A 16,305-nucleotide genomic window follows, 5' to 3' on the forward strand; every position below is an offset into this window, starting at 1 on the left:
AACTGGCCGTGTCCAGCTGAGCCTGGTTTTTCTCAATTAGTTTTTTTTCCCTTTACTTTCGGCAGTTGCTGAAGTTTGTTTCTTGCCAATGTTGCTACTGGCTTGCTTGGTTTGGGACTTGTGGAACTCAATTGAATGATAGTCAGTGTTTCAGCTTCCAACAGTGACAATTATATTATACTGAACTGAACTAAACTGAACTTTAACTGTGAAAATTGAACTAAAGCAGTTTCAATTCACTAGAACTTCATCTATGTTCAGCTCCTTTGACACAATCTACATTGTAAAAGTGTTATGGAAATAAATATGAATTGAATATACAGACCAATTTAAAAATGTTCCAGACAAACCTATATATTTTTCCAATCTGTTAATCAAGATGCAGTAATTGTAACATACAGTTCGAAGGTTAAATTCCATTGTTACCCCTTAAAAGGGTCTGGGTTTGTTCTATGTGAGTTCATGACACCTGGTTCATGAGACCTTTGTTATATGATAGACTAGTCAATATATCACTCAACACTTTGGATTGCCTTGTTTGACCTCACAGAAAAAGTCACTTTAACAATAGACCCTTGCTACCCGCTTATTCAAGTTTGATAAAACTTATAAACTATTCATCTACTTCACAAGAAGTAGTTATAATTCCCTTTCTAAATAAATAAATAAATAAATAAATATTTACAGTCCGCTTAGACAAGAGGGTGAAGTCATTGTTATATTTATTTTGTTAACTTAACTATAAGTTAATTATGAATATTCATAATTAATAATAACTTGTTAGTATTAATCATAAATATTATAAATTGAGCAAATTTTGCTACAGTGATCAATCCGGTTGAGTGCTGCATTTAAGTCCAGGAGGATTAAAACTAGGTTTGGGCAGTAATATGGTATACTGCGGGATACTTGTCATTACTGGACAGTGTGGAGGAGAGAGAAGAGAGAGAGAGAGAGAGAGAGAGAGAGAGAGAGAGAGAGAGAGAGAGAGAGAGAGAGAGAGAGAGAGAGAGAGAGAGAGAGAGAGAGAGAGAGGTCAGGTAAGATAGCGAGTCGCACATCAAGTGACCTGGTCTCGAAAAAGAACACAACCTCTGCAGTTTGGCAGTATTTCAGGTTTTGACCGAACGAGAAGGGAGACGTGGTAAATACGAACTAGAGGTCTGCATTCCCGCTGATGTACCGCGGGACCCGACCAGATTTCTTGGGAATAAATTTCCGAATAAAGCGCGGGAGCGGTCAGTAACTCTGGTGTAATTTGAATGGGAGCGGGCGGTGGAACAATATCGCTCCCGAGCACACTGTAAAAAGTAAAGGTGCTTCAAGTACCCTGTTGAGTACTCAAGGAACTTTAAAATGTATTTTAAGTGCCTCAAAGCTCTTTCTCTCAAATGGGGTTCCTTGAGGAACCACTGACAGTCTTTGCAGTGCTTGCAGGACCCTTTTGCAGTAATTGGGATCCTACAAGCACTTTTTGTCAATACTGAGGTTCTGTAGTCACTGTTCCCCTTCGGATGGGGAACTCCAATGCTATGTGGAAATTTCCACTATGGGGATTTCGTCAGAAACCAATCATCTGAAAGAGTATAAAAACGGGCCAATGAAATGCCAATGAGTTGGCAGCGTCAGTGTGCACAGCTGGCGTCAATGACAATCAGTCATGCTATAAAGACGCAGCCAGTGCCATGCTCGACATCCTTTCGCTTTCAGAGCCTTTCACGAAGCTTCTGAGAGAGTCTTTGCGGGTATCTCCAACCTGTGTCTACAGAGAGAGATCGAGAAGCAGCTTCTCCCGGTCCAGAGCGCGTATACGCAGTGGCAGATGGTCGAGCTGGGTATTTCTCCCTTGCCTGGCGTCCTTTGGGTCCGGTCCTCCAAGAGCGGTTTGTATATAGGAAAAAAGCTTTCCTAAAAGAGCAACACGGTCGTGCAGCACGTCTTTTTCAAGACGTCACTTCGACCGTGCGTTTCTGGATGCGGTGGTTTCCTATCCCCGGGTGATGGGCACGAGCACAGCGTTTCATGTCTGGGGGTCCAGCATGTTAATGCGGTGCTCGCGGGCAGTGCATGCCATCACTGATGTCATGTCTGTTGCGCAGTTAAGATCGCGGCTCGCTCTTGCAAAAGAGCCACCCACCCCAGTTGTCTCCCGCACTGCGGTTGGCACTCGGGCAGATCTGAGGGTTTCAGTGGGAGTAAATCCGCTGCCCCCGGGCCGCGGACCTCTCGCTCCTCCACGCGCTCCATCCAAGCTTCAGGTGAAGAGAAGCGCTCCGTCCTTGGATGGTCGCTCTCTCACCTGATGACACCGGGGATCAGATGTCCATCGCTGCATCGGAGGATGGGCTGTCATTGTCTGATGAGGATGCGAGCCCGCTCGCTCCCTCCCTCCGGGGTGTAGAGCGCGGCGTTGGCATCTAAAAAGCAGACGTGATGGCCGTGCTTTCTCGGGCTGCTTCGGCCGTGGGTCTGGTGATGGTTTATCCCCCAGCCCCGCGGCCGGACCGACTAGATGGGTGTGATGTGGAAGATATAAGAAGGCAAGACCTTCAAAGCCTCCCGTCCCCTTCTTCCCGGAAGTGCACAGTAAACTCACGCAGTCCTGAGGGCACTTTTTTCTGCCCGATCTGCGTGCGCTTTTTATCCTCACCATCCTTGGAGGTTGGGCTGTCAAGGTCTGACGAGGATTCGAACCCGCTCGCTCCCTCCGGGACTTTGAGCGTGGCGTCAAATCCAGAAGCAGACTTTGCGGCTGTGCTTCCCCAGGCTGCTTCGGCCGTGGCTCTGGAGATGGTTTATCCCCCAGCCCTGCGGCCGGACCGATTAGAGGGGTGTGATGTGGAGGATGAAGGCGAGACCTTCTAAGCCTCCCCATCCCCTTCTTCCTGGATGGGCACAGTAGGCTCACGCAGTGTGCTGCGTGCGCCTTCCCCCTCACCATGCACGCTATGGCCACCTACCAGCGCTACCAAGCGCAGGCGCTGGCCCGGCTGCGCGAGGATGGTTCTGACCCAGGACTGAGCATGCGCTCCGCACCGCAACCGACTATGCTCTTACAAAAAAAAAAAATTATCATTTCGGTAAAACGGACCGCGAAGCATCCCTGAGGCGGGCCATCTGGGGAGGAGGGAATTTGCTCTTTCCCCGCTGGAGGGCGGGGCACGTTATTTAAAGGCGTTAAAAAAAAAAAAAAAAAAACATCAAATCCTCAGTGAAAGAGCACTTTTCCCCTCCTCCGGATATGACAGCCCGAACACTGCCAGTCTGGGACGCTATGCCTTCCAGCTCGCAGGATCGGTGCATTTCGCCAATGGCTCACGGAGCGCGAGAGAACGGTCTCCTTTCTCTCCACTCCCAGCCCCTCTCCTGGAGTTTGAGTGCGAGACGAGAACATCTCCTCTCCTGCTCTCCTGTGGGACCCCAGCGCTCCCCGGATGAGCCCATTCACTCCACGCTGCCCCGCCGCTGGCACGTCAGCGATTGTGCGGGTGGGACCATTTGCGGGGGCTCTGCCTGCCTGGTTAGCGCGGGCCAGCCCATCGCAATGGCTCATCCATACGACCAGACTCGGCTATGTGATTCAGTTTGTGAAACGGCCTCCCAGGTTCATGGGCGACCAGGGTCAGTCCTGCGTCAGCCCCTGTCTTGCGAGAGGAGATTGCTGTCCTCCTGGCGAAGGATGCAATCGAGCCGGCCCTCCAGCCGAGATGGAGCGCGGGTTTTACAGCCCGTGCCCAAAAAAGAGCGGTGGGCTATGGCCAATCCTATATCTGCACATTTTGAACCGCTGCCTTCACCGGCTGCACTTCGGAATGCTTACGCAGATGCGCATCACGCGATGCGTTCGTCCTCAGGATTGGTTTGCAGCAATTGATCTGAAGGACGCGTATTTTCATATCTCCACACTTCCACGCCACCGGCAGTTTTTGCGGTTTGCGTTGAAGGTCGAACGTGGCAATACAAGGTCCTCCCCTTCGGGCTCTCTCTGTCTCCGCGAGTTTTCACCAAGCTCGCGGAGGGTGCCCTCGCGCCCCTTTGGCTCACCGGCATCCGCACGCTCAATTATTTCGATGACTGGCTGATTTTTAGCCCACTCTCGGGAGCAATTGATTATGCACAGAGACAAGGTACTCCGGCACCTCCGCCCGTTGGGGTATCAGGTCAACCGAGAAAAGAGCAAGCTCGCCCCCGTGCAGAGCATCTCCTTTCTCGGGTTGGAGCTGGACTCGATCACTATGGAGGCGCGCCTCTCATGAGAGCGCGCCGAGGTAATGCTGAACTGTCTGAGAGAGTTCGACAGGAAAAAAAGTGGTCCCCCTGAAATTATTTCAGAGGCTCCTGGGGCATATGGCATCTGCAGCCGCGGCCACGCCGCTCGGATTGCTCCATTTGAGACCACTACAGCATTGGCTTCACGATCGGGTCCCCAGACGCGCATGGCACGCGGGCACACACCGAGTGACTGTCACTGCGCTGTGTCACCGCACCCTCACCCCCTGGAAAGGACCCCTCCTTCCTACGGGCCAGTGTGCCCCTAGGTCAGGCGTCCAGGCAGGCTGTCGTTTCGGCAGATGCCTCCAGTATGGGGTGGGGGGCCGTGTGTAGCGGGCATGCTGCTGCGGACCTGTGAAGGGGAACCGAGCTGCATTGGCATATCAACTGCCTAGAGCTGTTGGCAGTGTTTCTCGCTCTGCGCCGCTTTTTACCGGTGCTGAGGGGGCAACACGTGCTGGTCAGGACAGACAGCACGGCCGCGGTAGCGTATTCCATCCGGATGGGGGGTATACGATCCCGCTGCATGTCTCAGCTCGCTCGCCGTCTGCTCCTCTGGAGTCATACGCGGCTGAAGTCGCTGCTTGCTATTCACACCCCGGATGGACTCAACCGTGCGGCCAACAGGCTCTCACGGCAGCTCCTTCCCCGGGAGAATAGCGACTCCACCCCGAGTCATGCGTAAGTATGCACTCCCCCCAGTGAGCCTACTCGCTCAGTTTCTGTGCAAGGTCAGGGAGGACGAGGGGCAGGTCTTGCTAGTTGCGCCCCTGGCCCAACCGGACCTGGATATCAGAACTCTCCCTCCTCATGACGCCCCCCTGGCGAGTCCCTTTGAGAGAGGACCTACTCTCTCAGGGACAGGGCACCATCTGGCACTCTCGCTTAGTTCTGTGGAACCTCCACGTGGGGTCCATAAGACGCGACGAGGAAGACTTAGGTAACCTACCGGTGGCGGTGGTTAATACCATCACTCACCCTCTACGAGGCATGCCTACGCCCTGGAGTGGAGTCTATTCACTGAGTGGTGCGCTTCTCGCAGAGAAGACCCCCGATCTTGCCAGATCAGTGTTGTGCTTTCTTTCCTTCAGGACAGGTGGAGCGAAGGCTGTCGCGCTCCACACTGAGGGTTTACGTGGCCACCATCTCCGCTCATCATGATGCGTAGATGGCGGCACGTGGGGAGGCATAACCTCATCATCCAGTTCCTCAGAGGTGCGAGGCGGATGTTTCCACCCCGCCCCCTCTCATACCCTCTTGAGATCTCGCGGTAGTGCTACGAGCCTATGTGGGGATCCCTTCGAACCACTCGACTCAGTATCCTTGAGATTTCTGTCCTTGAAGACAGCTCTGCTGGTCGCGTTGGCATCGTTTAAGAGGGTTAGGTACCTGGAGGCATTTTCGGTCAGTGACTCGTGCCTAGAATTCGGGCCGGCCTACTCTCACGTTGTCCTGAGACCCCGGCCCGGCTATGTGCCCAAGGTTCCTACCACGCCGTTTAAGGATCAGGTAGTGAGCCTGCAAGCGCTGCCCGCGGAGGAGGCAGACCCAGCCCTTTCATTGTTGTGTCCTGTTTGCGCTTTGCGAATATATGTGGACCACACTCAGATCCTTAGATCCTCTGACCAGCTCTTTGTCCATTACAGTGGTCGGCAGATGGGAAGTGCCGTATATCCTCCTGGTCGTTAGCACGCGGCGCCTCTCTGACAGACATTTGTAGAGCTACGGGTTGGGTGACACCCAATACATTTGCAAAGTTACAATCTGCGAGTGGAGCCGGTTTCCTCAAGGGTATTAGGTAACTCTTGGTGATTGAGGAAACGATTCGGTTGAGGTGTCGAAACACGTTTGCTGCGCCACTCTCCCTAACCCGGAGATACGTGCGCTTTTTCGGCTTTGTCAGTTTAGTTCCCCATTTCTTTGGCGAACCCTGCAGAGTTCCTCCGAGGCCGCCAGCACCTGACTCAGCGGAGGAGTCAGGTGTTGGCCCGTTACATTGTCGGCATGCCCGCTGGTCAGCCCGCGTTCTGGGTATAGGTGCCTGTTAAGCGTGACGCAGTAAGGTTCTTTCGTTTTGCGTTTTCCATAGATTTCCCCATAGTGGAAGTTTCCACATAGCATTGGAGTTCCCCATCCGAAGGGGAACGCTACGGTTACTAAAGTAACCCTTCGTTCCCCGAGGGGGGAACGGAAATGCTATGTTCCTTCGCCACAACGATTGTCCCTTAGCAGCCGAGCGTGAAAGTCTCTTCAGCTAGAAAAGGATGTCGAGCATGGCACTGGCTGCGTCTTTATAGCATGACTGATTGTCATTGATGCCAGCTGTGCACGCTGACGCTGCCAACTCATTGGCATTTCATTGGCCCATTTTTATACTCTTTCAGATGATTGGTTTCTGCCGAAATTCCCATAGTGGAAGTTTCCACATAGCATTTCCGTTCCCCCCCTCGGGGAACGAAGGGTTACTTTAGTAACCGTAGCGTTTCCTTACACTTAAGACCTCGAAGGACTTTGAAAGTTATTGGAGGAACTCAAATTTCAAAAAAGAGTTACTGAAAGATCTATGAACTTATATAATGGTTCCTGGTGGATCTCTCCTCTAAAAGCTAGCACTTAAAGGAACCAAGATATTTTTTTTGTCAGAATTAAATAGACAATTGTGGAGACCAGAAAATGAGATCGATGTTCATTTACTTAATATTTACTTGGTTATTTGTGCTTTTAGAATGATATGAAATTTGGTGTTTGTTTTTCTTTTTTGTGTGGCACTCACTGTGAACACAAAAATATCAATGATTAGAGTCTAAATGTTACCTTGATTGCAGTTAGGAGGCTCTCTGGGAAATTGTGAAAATGTAAAAGTAATTTTGGAGGATAAAATACAAATAAGCCACAACAGAGGGAAAAAAAGAGACAAAAACATGCACAGGCTTGTACAATTATGAAAATGATAATTATTATGGGGGACTAATTCAATTTTCTGTCACTTAACCTCATTAGACCCTTGAATTTTGACATTTAAAACAATAATAATAACAACAACAACTGCTGCAATAATAATATTAACAATAATAATAATAAATATTAAGCTATTATTATTATTATTATTGTTATTTTTATAAAAATAGAACTATATGTGATACACCATTGTGTATTCACAATATTAATGTTTGTTTTGTTATTAATGTATGTATTTATTTACTTATTTATTTATATACTGTCAAAAGTAATTTGTTATCACTCCTAATGACTGTGTTTGAAACAAAAGAACATCAGCAGTTGAGAAAGCTTGTGCTTTGGGTTACCATGGCGATACTCGTGTTTACTTCAGATGCTACTATGCTGCGCCTGGGGAAAGACACTGAAGTCTCAATGTGATTTTGTTTCTCCTGATAATTCAGGTATGTTTTATAAAAAAAAAAGTCAATGTGTTTATTATAACTCATTTAAAACCATGTGAGTACACATTTCCTATGTGTTTTGAAGTGAATAGCTTATTTACAGTTGTTTATTGAGCAGCGTGATTCAGATGAAAGTACTGGTAAAATGACAGTTGGTTTGAGTTATGGTGTTATAACTGACTCCCCAGTAAATAATATGTATTTTACTCAGTATGTGATAATTGAACAGAAAATGACTTATTTGTATATATTGGTTGTATATTGGCTAATGTATAAAGTTTATGAGACTAGACAGCAACATTGGAAATTGGTGTCAAGTGTAACTGTTACAATTTAAATGATACAAATAACAGACGCATGATTGTTCTGTGAGTTTAGTAGTTTTATGGTAAATGGTAATATACAGAAGGTATAATATTGTGTTAATGATAATAACATGTAATAATGATATTAATATGTGTTAATGATAAGAGAGTACAGAGTGTATAAGTATTTGAAGAATTCATTGTGGTAAAAAGAGAGAAAAACAAAGAGAACAAAACTGAATGTTTGATTAATTGAAACATGATTTGTGAGGATATATTTTCAGTACATGATTTGTGAAGACATGTTTGCTATAATATGACTGTTAATAAACAGATGCTACTATGCTGCGCCTGGGGAAAGACACTGAAGTCTCAATGTGATTTTGTTTCTCCTGATAATTCAGGCACTTTTAATCTGCCTACGAGTTCCACTGCCGGGACCCGTAACAGATTCATGGAGGTTCCACCGAATTTAATATCCAGAGTGTGAGGCTAGTGCTGGGATCCAGACTTTACGGCGACGAGACAGCGACAGGGTTGCGTGCGACTTGGGACAGCTGCTGACGTCCAAAGAGAGCCAAAAGGCACCAAGCTGAGAGGAAGGCGGACGCACCACTAAAGGGTCGGGAGAATGTCTGAAGCTGGACAAGATGGGGGATGAGAGGAAAAGACTCGTCTGGAGCATAAAGAAGAGCCTACACAAGTTGAGCCTACACAAGTGCATGAACTGGGGCATATTGCTGACAGCATTACTTCAGTTGCAGGTTTGATTTCACCCACTTACTTAAACTGGAGGATGAAGGATTTGCACAATTACTAACATTAAGAGACATGATTAATGAATTGAGTGAGAGTGGTGTGAACAATACTGTGAGTGATCCATCTGTTTTTATTGAACATGAATTTGATGCACATACACAGGCATCTCCTATACGCAGACACACAGATTCTACTGTCACAGAAACACACTCAGAGTTAAATGAATATCATAAACTACTCGCTAGTTATGAGGAGTTAGGGAAAAAGCTGTCAGAATACAAGATTACACAGACAGAACAGAAAACAATACCAACTACAAGTCAGTTTGCTTATTCTGAATTCTTACCACGACAGCAGAGAGAAAGCATAATGTGTCCAAGAGACTTTCCATATCTACCACATAAAGAGTTTAAGATACATGGTGGTCAGATTGGTGATAGTGCTTCAGACATCAGCTATAATAACCTATGCAAACAAATGGATGAAGGCATCAAGACGAGTTACTCAGAGAGTGAGATCATTCAGGCTGTTCTGCGGATAGTTAAACCGGGACAGTTCAAGGAAATGCTCATCAATAAAGATGATCTAACTGTACCAGAGCTAAAAAGTTTCCTACAATCACATTTAAGTGAAAGAGGCATTAGTGAGCTCTTTCAGGAATTAATGAGTACAAGACAACGAAAACATGAAACTCCACAACAGTTTCTATATTGTGTAATTGGCCTAAAACAAAAAGTAATTTTTGCATCCAAACAGAGCAACACTCACATTGAATTTGAACCACGAACAGTTCAAAATGTGTTCCTGCGTACCATTCATCAAGGTTTTCTTCCCAAGTACAGTGACATCAGAAGTGAACTAAAACCTTTGCTCACAGATCACACAGTAACCGATGAAGCACTGCAGAAACAAGTGACAAAGATCTCAAGCGAGGAAAATGAACGCCAACGACGATTAGGTCAAGCCATTTAGCGAAGACAGACCCAAGCTCATAGTGCACAAATTGACCCAGAGTCCAACGAGAGTGAATCAAACTCAAAAATACAGAAAAAAAGCAAGACAAAGACCATCCAAGAACTAAGTGCTCAAATAGAAGATTTAAAAAGTACAATTGACAAATTGAAACAAGCTAAAGAACCATGTCACTGTTCTGTACAGATGGGAGTTGGCTCACATGTTATACACAGACCAATGCCAGTGAGAAGAGGAGAACCATACGGGTGCCCAACGTGTATAGAGGAGAATAACAGCTCATGCAATCATTGCTTTATCTGTGGAGAAAAGGGGCACAGGGCTATTGGTTGTGGTAAAAGGACAAGGGGTACCAGGAAGATGTACCAGTCTGCTGAGCTGAGATCAACTGGAGGAAGGTCACCAGAGAATGGAGCTTGTGAAGCCAATGCAAACAGTACAGCCTGCTCTAGCATGTCTAGAAAGACAAACTCACAAAACAGAGTAGCAGAGCTAATTGGAAGCAAATGTTTGTTAAAGTGCAACATCAATGGTTATGCTGTAACTGCCCTTCTTGACACAGGTGCTCAAGTCAGTATTATTGATCAAGCTTGGAAAAGAACATACTTACCAGATCAGCACTTGTGACCTCTGAGCGACTAAATGGGGTACAAACCTCTCCAAGTCTTGGCTGTTAATGGATACATATTACCATTTGATGGGTGGGTTGAGGCTACAGTAAACCTTCTTGGTAACAGTGACCCAAAGTTAGCAGTTCAAGTTCCTTTCCTGGTGGGTAAAATGTCCCTTGAACGACCTCTCCTGGGATTTAATGTCATTGAACAGTTGGTCAAAGGACAGACAAATGGTCCAAATGTTCTTACAACAATTGCTACTTTACTAATGGGAGCCATGGAGATTGGAGATGATCAGGCTGAAGTGATCGTAAACTTTATACAGACACAAAACCCATCTTGTGACACTGAAACCATCATCAAAGTTGGATGTTGTTATTCCTTCGGGTCAACTGGCACATGTAAAATGTCAAATACCTGTAGATTTTGACTTGTTAGAGCCTGCCATCTTGTTCGAGTGTAATGTAGACAACCCACAGCTTGAACGACTTGACATTGGAGATGGATTACTGGAAGTCTGTGGAAAACAAAGGCCGTTCATTAACATTCCAATAGGAAACCATACCAGTTATGACATTACCTTACCACGACGAATGACAATCGGTAGTGTACATCCCATTAAAAAAATTGTGGAAACCGACCAAATAACAGAACCAGTCCATGTGAAAGTTGACAGTGCAGAGATACAAGGAGGAACTCACAGCAAAAGGATTACAGTATCAGATCATTGGGACCCATCTGTGGATTTAAGTCATTTAACTGAGGAGCAACAAAGGATAGCAAAGAGAATGTTATACAAAGAGTCTGGGGCTTTTGCACGCAATGACGAAGATGTGGGTTGTGTCCCAAGTTTGCAGATGCCCATCAATCTGATTGACAACATTCCTGTCCAGAGAGCATACTCTTCAGTTCCTAAGCCACTACATAAAGAAGTTAAAGAGTACATCCAAGATCTCTTGGCCAGAGGTTGGATTGTGAAGTCAAAGTCCCCTTACTCTGCACCGGTAGTTTGCGTCAGAAAGAAAGATGGAACACTTAGACTTTGTGTTGATTATAGACTACTTAACAAGAAAACTGTTCCTGACAGGCATCCCTTGCCACGCATTCAAGACCTTACTGACACGTTGGGAGGGTATAGCTGGTTCTCGATTTTGGATCAAGGAAAAGCATATCACCAAGGCTTTATTGCAGAGGGATCACGACATCTGACTGCTTTCATCACTCCTTGGGGCCTTTATGAGTGGGTACGCATTCCGTTTGGCTTAACTAATGCACCTGCTGCTTTTCAACGAAGTATGGAAGAGATGCTGGACTCCCTGCGTGATGAATGTTGTATCCCATACCTTGACGATATCTTATGCTACGCAAAAACTTTTGAAGAACACGTGGAAGGACTACGAAAGCTGTTGCAAGCTTTACAGAGACATGGAGTTAAGCTCAGACCAACCAAGTGCGAAATGTTCAAGAAAGAAGTAAGATACGTTGGACGATTGGTCAGTGCTAAAGGAGTCAGGATAGACCCTAAAGATTTGGATGCTGTACAAGCCCTAAAAGCAAAGAAACCTATAACAGTAGGAGAAGTCCGAAGAATGTTGGGATTTCTCAGCTACTATAGGGCTTATGTTCAGGATTTCTCTTGCATTGCCAAGCCGATATATGATCTTTTGCAAGTGAAACGAGGGACAGAGCCTATCAAAACAAAATCTAAGGCAGATGGAAAAAAGAATGTTCAACTACCATCACGAACACCCATTGAGTGGAAGGAAGAACATCAAAAGATACTGTGCAAACTAGTTGAAGCTCTGACTACTCTACCTATCCTTGCATATCCTGAATTTGACCTACCTTTCACACTTCATACAGATGCCTCAGAAAAGGGACTTGGAGCTGTACTTTATCAACGGCAAGCTGGAAAAATGACAGTAATCGGATATGGATCAAGGACATTAACACCTGCAGAACAGAAATACAGACTCCATTCAGGGAAGCTTGAATTCCTTGCACTTAAGTGGGCAATCTGTGAAAAGTTTCGGGACTACCTATTTTATGCTCCACACTTCACCGTTTATACAGACAACAACCCGCTGACCTACATAATGAGTACTGCCAAACTTAATGCTGTGGGCTATAGATGGGTTGGAGAACTGTCGGATTTCAGGTTTGATATTAAATACAGACCTGGGAAGGTAAATGTGGATGCGGACATTCTTTCCCGATGTCCACTGAACATCAACCAGTACATCACAGAGTGTACAGAAGAGAGGGGAGGGCACTAAGGCTGCTGAACAAAAAGATGTTGCTTGGGTTGCTGCTCTTAACCAGGCTCAAGAAGAACAACTGGAGAATGATGTTGGTGAAGTCTTAGGAAAGCTAAGTCATAATGAACTACAGAAGGCACAGAGACTGGACCCAACTATTGGGGAGATTATTAGAATGAAAGAGTCCAATGCAAACCTCACTAATGACATGAGGCAAAGAGCCAGTGGACCTGTAAAAAAACTAATGCACGAATGGTCAAGACTACACCTGGATGATGGATTATTGTACAGGAGAACTGAGCAACGACGTCAATTTGTTCTACCAGCTCAATATAAGCAGTTAGTATTCCAGCACTTACATGATGACATGGGTCATGTGGGAGTAGAGAGAGTTGTAAACCTAGCAAGAGACAGATTCTTTTGGCCATTCATGAAGAAAGACATTGAGATTTATGTTACACGAAAATGTCCTTGCATCAAACAGAAAAGACCAGCATTACCCGAGAGAGCTCCGATGAGTAGTATAAGTACTAGCTGCCCATTTGAATAAGTATCGATAGACTATCTCCATTTGGAACGTAGCAGAGGAGGTTATGAATATATACTAGTCCTTGTGGATCATTTCACAAGATTTGCTCAGGCATATGCAACTAAAAATAAGTCTGGGAGAACAGCAGCAGAAAGAATTTTCAATGATTTCATTCCACGGTTTGGATTTCCAACTAAACTACATTACGACCAGGGTAGAGAATTTGAAAATGACCTCTTCAAAACCTTGCGCCAACTGTCAGGAATGAGCCATTCAAGAACTTCTCCATATCACCCTCAGGGCAATCCTGCTGAGAGGTTTAACAGAACACTACTCCAGATGATGAGAACACTGGCAGAGAAAGAAAAGGAAAAATGGAAGGAACATTTACAACAGATTGTGCATGCGTACAATTGCACACGACATGAAGCGACAGGATACTCACCGTTTTACTTACTCTACGGACGACATCCACGACTGCCCATTGATCTTGTGTTCAAAGTGACTAACGAAGAGAAAAGTAATGATCCAAGAGGATATACTAAGCAATGGGAAAAGCGAATGAAAGAAGCTTACAGAATCGCTTCAGAAAACAGTAAAAACTCAAGTGCCAGAGGTAAATTGTACTATGATAGAAAGTCCAGAGGAGTTGTCCTTCAGCCTGGTGACAGAGTACTCGTAAGAAACCTAAATGAGAGAGGTGGACCTGGAAAATTGAGATCATATTGGGAGCAAACTGTACACGTTGTCAAAGAGCAAATAAATGATGGACCAATCTACCGAGTGGTTGCAGAGATGGACAGCTCAAAATCAAGAGTTTTGCACAGGAATCTGCTGCATCAAGTTAATGACTTACCAGTAGAAATCCCAAAGGAAACATCTAAACAGAAAACCAAAAGAAATCAAACAAAACAAAATGATGAGACAAGATCACTTTTTGAGTCTGATAGTGATGAGAATCAGGATGATGAGAACTATTATTGGTTGAGGGTGCGACAAACAAAAGAGAACAATCAAAGACTTATCATTAACCAACCAGCTGATGAACCTAACTGTGATTCTCCACAACGACAACCTGAAAGAGAAAGACAAAGACATAGGAGAGAGACCCTGAGAACACAACCTAGAGAGAACAAGAATCTTACCTGTCATCCTTTACGACAACAATCTTCTGAACAACTTGAAAAAGAAAGATTAAGAAAATGCACAGAGATTTGGGAAGAACAATCTACAGAAAATGAGAGGCTTACCTGTAATCTTCCTAATTGGAATGAACTTACCTGTGAAAGACAAATGACATGGGCAGAAACACTGGCAGGACAATCTGAAAAAGAAGAGGAACAATTTGAGGGAGAATGTAGTCAGATATCTAAAGATGATACACCTAAGCAAGAGGTTCTCAAAATACCTACCTTGAATTCAGAGGAAACTGTCCAAACAAGCCAAGTCCGAAGATCCACACGTGACAGAAGACCCACGTCTAAATTAACTTATGAAATGCTAAGTCAGCCAAAAATTCGGTCATACCCAACAGTAAACAGTTTAGAGACTTATGAGATTAATCAGACACCACATTGGGGGTTACCATCCTACCAAACTACACCTTACTTTACACCTTACATTAGTACACCATATTCCTTCCTTATGCCACAAGTCACATTGCCATTTTGGGTAGCTCCTATGACAGTAGGGTACTAAAAGATTAAGAATAAAAGGTGTTATGATGAGAGAATATACTGGCAGGAGCCATCTTTTCTTTGTTGGGGAGTGTGTGATACACTATTGTGTATTCACAATATTAATGTTTGTTTTGTTATTAATGTATGTATTTATTTACTTATTTATTTATATACTGTCAAAAGTAATTTGTTATCACTACTAATGACTGTGTTTGAAACAAAAGAACATCAGCAGTTGAGAAAGCTTGTGCTTTGGGCTACCATGGCGATACTCGTGTTTACTTCAGATGCTACTATGCTGCGCCTGGGGAAATACACTGAAGTCTCAATGTGATTTTGTTTCTCCTGATAATTCAGGTATGTTTTATTAAAAAAAAGTCAATGTGTTTATTATAACTCATGTAAAACCATGTGAGTACACATTTCGACACGTCTCTCTGCAACTGGGTTATGGACTTTCTGACTAACAGACCTCAGAATGTTAGATCAGGCCACATCTGCTCCACCACCGTCACACTCAACACTGGTGTACCACAGGGCTGCGTGCTGAGCCCCTTCCTCTACTCCCTTTTTACCATCGACTGTAGGCCTGTGAACAGATCCAACACCATCATCAAATTTGCAGATGACACCACAGTGATTGGTCTAATCAGCAATAATGATGAGACTGCCTACAGGGAGGAGATACAGCATCTGGCCACCTGGTGCACCGACAATAATCTGCTCCTTAACACCAGCAAGACCAAGGAGCTCATTGTGGACTTCAGGAAGGGACGAACAGGCTCGCATGATCCCATCCACATTAATGGGATGGCCGTTGAACCTGTCTCCTCCTTCAAGTTCCTGGGGACCCACATCTCAAAGGACCTTTCCTGGACCACCAACACCTCCAGCCTGGTCAAGAAGGCTCACCAGCGCCTATTCTTCTTGAGGCAACTTAAGAAGAACCAGCTTTCATCAGCCGTCTTGGTGAACTTCTACCGCTGCACAATAGAAAGCATCCTGACCAACTGCGTCACAGTCTGGTATGGAAGCTGCTCTGTTGCTGAGCGTAAGGCACTGCAGCGGGTGGTGAAAACTGCCCAACGCATCACAGGGACTACACTGCCAGCCATTGAGGACATCCAGAAGAAACACTGTCTGCGCCGAGCACGCAGTATTCTTAAGGACACCTCTCACCCTGCTCACAGACTGTTTTCTCTCCTGCCTTCCGGCAGGCGCTTCAGGCTCCCCCGGACAAAAACCAGCAGACTGAGGAACAGCTTTTTCCCCAGAGCTGTCTCCCTTTTGAACTCTGCCCCTCACTGACTCTTTTGCCTCCCCAAGACACCCCCCACATTCCTCTAACTTATACTCCTCACAATCACTGCACTATTTAACACTTGCACATTTAAAGTTTGCACATATTCATTGCACTGATTCATTTATTGAACTGTACATACCCACTGCACATGGACATTTGTAATTGTTTATCTGCACACTCCTGATTATTAATAGCATCCTGTACATATATTCA

At 45.3% G+C, this 16,305-nt stretch overlaps 1 protein-coding gene across 6 annotated transcripts in view; it reads right to left on the reverse strand.

Moving 5' to 3' along the window:
- Positions 1-16,305, reverse strand: part of pcsk5b (proprotein convertase subtilisin/kexin type 5b) — a 215,209-nt gene that overhangs the window by 72,549 nt on the left and 126,355 nt on the right. The window lies entirely within an intron of this gene.

The sequence above is a fragment of the Danio aesculapii genome, chromosome 8 (assembly GCF_903798145.1).
Source record: "Danio aesculapii chromosome 8, fDanAes4.1, whole genome shotgun sequence".
NCBI lineage: Eukaryota > Metazoa > Chordata > Actinopteri > Cypriniformes > Danionidae > Danio > Danio aesculapii.